Source organism: Sphaerodactylus townsendi, linkage group LG02 (genome assembly GCF_021028975.2).
Source record: "Sphaerodactylus townsendi isolate TG3544 linkage group LG02, MPM_Stown_v2.3, whole genome shotgun sequence".
In the NCBI taxonomy this organism is placed as follows: domain Eukaryota; kingdom Metazoa; phylum Chordata; class Lepidosauria; order Squamata; family Sphaerodactylidae; genus Sphaerodactylus; species Sphaerodactylus townsendi.
The window spans coordinates 60,831,275-60,836,764 of NC_059426.1; positions in this window are offsets into that span (position 1 = coordinate 60,831,275).

Below are 5,490 nucleotides of genomic sequence, written 5' to 3' on the forward strand. Positions count from 1 at the left end.
CTCTAGCAATCTGCCCAATACAAACCACTAGAAGTTAATGTTTTGTCAAAAACACAACATGCATACCACATGTTTTCAAGTTAGTTCTTTCTTCTATCTAGTTGGTTCTTAATATATGGGGAGGTATAGACAAACTCCAGAGGAGGTGTGAGTTGCCTCTCAACTATGAATAGTTTTATCTGCATTTTATGTACACAAAATTCTAGAATGTGCAGGAATGGGAAGTTTACGTCACAATCACTTTGTGATTTGCTCCTGTTGAGTTTGGTTTTGATGGAGTGATTAGTAACTTTCATCTTCAGGAGATAACACCTTGGGCACTCCATGTGGTGACTAGAAACACTTAACTTTGCTCTTGGAAGCAACAGGCAAGAATACCATCTGTTGTATACCACATGTGTCATTTCTGGTTTCCTGAAGAACAACCAGTCTCTCAAGGTAAGTGACTGATTTGTTTTAAGTCACTTTTTTCTGTGTTTTTCTCCCTTTTTTGTAATTTAAAACTAAAATTCATGCTGATTTACTTCACATGCTGGATAATATGGTGAGCTGAATTTGTAACTTGTATATCATGATTTCCTGCTTGACCTATTTGTTCCATATTTTGTGAAATTGTCGTCTTTTTATTTTATTTCATTAGTTTTTAAGTTTTGATTCTAATTATTATTGCATAATGTATTATTTGAAATTGTTCTTTAAACATGGCTTTAGTGGAGAAAAATATTTTATCACATTTGTGCAGACATTATTTTAAATTCTCTAAAATATTAATTTTAGACCACAAAAGACAACAAAATGTCAAAGAAAAGGAAAGTACAGCGAGGATTACTGAAACTCAGGTTCACTTGCTTTCTTGGCAAAGATGGAATTGAAAAACCTCAATGTTTTTAACGTGGAAAAGTTGTCTATAACAATAACATGAGGCCTATTAAACTGCAAGAACATTTTGCAAATGCACCTAGGGAACTCCGAAGACTCGCTGTAAATGCTGAAACAAAAAAAAAGCTTGTTTCCACTCGTCAGGTACACTTGCTAAATTGGTTTTGGTACACTTGCTAAATTGGTTTTTAGGCCTCCTATAACGTGTCATATATAATTGCAAAGAATAAAAAGCCCCGCATAATTGGCTAAACTCTGATCAAGCCTTGTGCCCTTGAAATGGCTGAAGTTGTTCTCAGGCACCAATGGAGGATCCTCAGGCACCATGCTGTCAGGGGCTGATGGGAATTGTAGTCCATGAACATCTGGAGAGCCACAGGTTGCAGACCCCTGTTCTAGAATTAGGGATATGTCAGCCAATGTTTTGGCTCAACTCATGGAGGAATTTAAAAAAATGACTGCCCTTTGGACTTCAACTGGATGACAGTACCGATGAAGTTCAATACAGCCAATTCTTGGTCTTTGTAAGATATGCTAATATGTACATTAAAGAAGAATTTCTTTTCTGTGAACTGCTCCTTACTACTACAAAAACTGCTAATGTGCTCCAAGTAGTGGATTAATTGTGTTTTTTTAATGGACTTGACTGGAAGACAAAATTGATTTCATATGCCCTAATGGTTCATCTTCCATGCTGAGAAGAAAATCTGACTTCAGAGCTTTGATGAAGGTGGAGGTCCCACAAGTGGTGGCACTATACTGTTTTCTACATCATCATGCATTGGCATCAAAAGCACTTCCTCCAAGGCTGAAATCTGCCATGTCGACTGCTATACCCTGTTCCGTATAAAGATAAGAGTGCGGTCTAGTGGTGTGGCAGGAAGTAGTGTTCTTCTGCTTTGTAAAAAGTAAGAACATAAGAACATAAGAACAAGCCAGCTGGATCAGACCAAAGTCCATCTAGTCCAGCTCTCTGCTACTCGCAGTGGCCCACCAGGTGCCTTTGGGAGCTCACATGTAGGATGTGAACGCAATGGCCTTCTGTGGCTGTTGCTCCCGATCACCTGGTCTGTTAAGGCATTTGCAATCTCAGATCAAAGAGGATCAAGATTGGTAGCCATAAATCGACTTCTCCATAAATCTGTCCAAGCCCCTTTTAAAGCTATAAAGGTTAGTGGCCATCACCACCTCCTGTGGCAGCATATTCCAAACACCAATCACACGTTGCGTGAAGAAGTGTTTCCTTTTATTAGTCCTAATTCTTCCCCCCAGCATTTTCAATGAATGTCCCCTGGTTCTAGTATTGTGAGAAAGAGAGAAAAATGTCTCTCTGTCAACATTTTCTACCCCATGCATAATTTTGTAGACTTCAATCATATCCCCCCTCAGCCGCCTCCTCTCCAAACTAAAGAGTCCCAAACGCTGCAGCCTCTCCTCATAGGGAAGGTGCTCCAGTCCCTCGATCATCCTTGTTGCCCTTCTCTGCACTTTTTCTATCTCCTCAATATCCTTCTTGAGATGCGGCGACCAGAACTGGACACAGTACTCCAAGTGCGGTCGCACCACTGCTTTATATAAGGGCATGACAATCTTTGCAGTTTTATTATCAATTCCTTTTCTAATGAGCCCCAGCATAGAGTTTGCCTTTTTCACAGCTGCCATGCATTGAGTTGACATTCCCATGGAACTATCAACTAAGACGCCTAAATCCCTTTCCTGGTCTGTGACTGATAGCACTGACCCCTGTAGCGTGTATGTGAAGTTTGGATTTTTTGCCCCTATGTGCATCACTTTACATTTTGCTAATTTGAACTGCATTTGCCATTTCTGAGCCCACTCATCTAATTTATCAAGGTCCGCTTGGAGCTCTTCGCAATCCTTTGTGGTTCTCACCACCCTACATAATTTGGTATCATCTGCAAACTTGGCCACCACGCTACCCACCCCTACTTCCAGGTCATTTATGAATAGGTTAAAGAGCACTGGGCCCAAAACGGATCCTTGGGGGACACCACTCCCGACATCTCTCCATTGTGAGAACTTCCCATTTACACCCACTCTTTGTTTCCTGTTTCTCAACCAGTTTTTAATCCATAGGAGGACTTCCCCTCTTATTCCTTCATTGCTGAGTTTTCTCAACAGTCTCTGGTGAGGAACTTTGTCAAAAGCCTTTTGGAAATCCAAGTAGACAATGTCCACCGGTTCACCCCTGTCCACATGCCTGTTTACACCCTCAAAGAACTCTAGTAAGTTTGTAAGACAGGATTTGCCTCTGCAAAAGCCATGCTGACTCTTTCTCAGCAGGTCTTGCTTTTCGACATGTTTAATAATTTTATCTTTAATGATAGATTCTACTAATTTACCAGGAACAGATGTCAAACTGACTGGCCTGTAATTTCCCGGGTCCCCCCTAGATCCTTTCTTAAAGATTGGTGTGACATTGGCCATCTTCCAGTCTTCAGGGATGGAGCCTGATTTCAGGGATAAGTTGCATATTAAAGTGAGAAGATCAGCAATTTCATGCTTGAGCTCTTTAAGAACTCTTGGGTGAATGCAATCTGGGCCAGGGGATTTGGTAACATTTAGTTTATCAATGGCTGCCAGAACTTCTTCCTTGTCTACCATTATCTTCGCTAGTTCCTCGGATTCGCCTCCTAAGAAGCTTGGTTCAGGTGCAGGAATGTTCCTCACCTCCTCTTGGGTGAAGACAGATGCAAAGAATTCATTCAGCTTCTCTGCAATCTCCCTGCCATCTTTTAGCACACCCTTTGTTCCTTTGTCATCTAACGGGCCTACCGCTTCCCTTGCTGGCTTCCTGCTTTTGATGTACTTGAAGAACTGTTTGTTGCTGGTCTTGATGTTCATAGCCATGCGTTCCTCATAATCCTTTTTTGCCTCCCTTACAGCTAACTTGCTTCTCTTTTGCCACCATTTGTGTTCCCTCTCATATTCTTCATCAGCCAAACTGGACTTCCATTTTCTAAAAGACATTTTCTTTTTTCTGATAATTTCCTCAACCTCTCTTGTTAACCATGGTGGCTTTCTTTTGGACTGGGTGCTGCCTTTTCTAACCTGTGGAACACATTCCAGCTGAGCTTTTATTACTGTGTTTTTAAATAACCTCCAAGCATCCTGGACAGTTTTGACTCTCTTGATTTTCCCTTTCAGCTTCCTGCGCACTATCCCCCTCATCTTTGAGAAATTTCCCTTTCTGAAGGCGAATGTAACTACATTAGTAGTTGCCACTTGTTCACATGCTGAGATACTGAATCTGACAGCATTGTGGTCGCTGTTCCCTATCGGCTCAACAACACTGACTTCCTGCACCAGGTCCTGGGTCCCACATAGAATTAGATCTAGGATCACCTCTCCCCTGGTTGGTTCCACAACCATCTGCTCTAAGCCACAGTCATTTAGCATATCCAGGAATGCTCTCTCCTTACTATGACCTGAACATGCATTTTTCCAGTTTATATGGGGATAGTTAAAATCACCCATTACCACTACATTTTTGTTTTTGTTGGCCTCTCTAATTTCTTTTTCCATCTCAGAATCCTCTTGTGCACTTTGGTCAGGGGGACGATAATATATTCCTAATATTAAGCTGTCCTTCACACCTGGTATTGATATCCACAGTGATTCTGTAGGGGAACCAGCTCCCCTTGCATTGTCTATTTTATGTGATACTATGCTCTCTTTGATGTAAAGGGCAACTCCACCCCCAATGCGCCCTGTCCTATCCTTCCTATAGAGCCTGTAGCCTGGTATAACAGCATCCCACTGGTTCTCCTCATTCCACCATGTCTCTGTAATGCCCACTATATCAAAGTCCTCCTTCAAAACTCTGTATTCTAGCTCCCCCATTTTAGGTCGAATGCTTCTACTATTAGCATAGAGACACCTGTATACCCTGTCTCTGTCCTTAACCTGGGATTTATGTGCTTTACCCTCAAGTCTTTTGTAGACACTATCCCTTGTCACATGCACATTGCTATGTTCCTCGCTTGTATGTGGTTGATTTAGAAAAACCTCCCTCTCTGTCTGCATCCCCATAGATACTGTATTCCGAACCGAAGTCACCTCAGCTCCTGTCGGCTTTCCCCCAAGGATCAGTTTAAAAGCTGTTCTGCCACCTTTTTAATGTTGAGCGCCAGCAGCCTGGTTCCTCTTTGGTTAAGATGAAGCCCGTCCCGTTTGTACAGGCCTACCTTGTCCCAAAAGGTTCCCCAGTTCCTGACAAATCTGAAACCCTCTGCCTTACACCACCTTCTCATCCACGCATTGAGACCCTGTATCTCCGCTTGCCTAGCTCGCCCTGCGCGTGGAACGGGTAGCATTTCTGAGAATGCCACCTTGGAGGTCCTGGACTTCAACCTGTTTCCTAGCAGCCTAAATTTAGCTTCCAGAACCTCCCGGCTACATTTCCCAATGTCGTTGGTGCCAATGTGGACCACAACTGCTGACTCCACCCCAGCACTGTCTAAAAGCCTATCTAGACGATAGGCTAGTAGTCCCCCTCCAACCTTCCCCCCTCCCTAAATACAGGGCTCAGATGTTTATGTAAACACTGAGGGGCCATTTCAGCCTGGTGTGTGAAAGGATCTTCAAGAT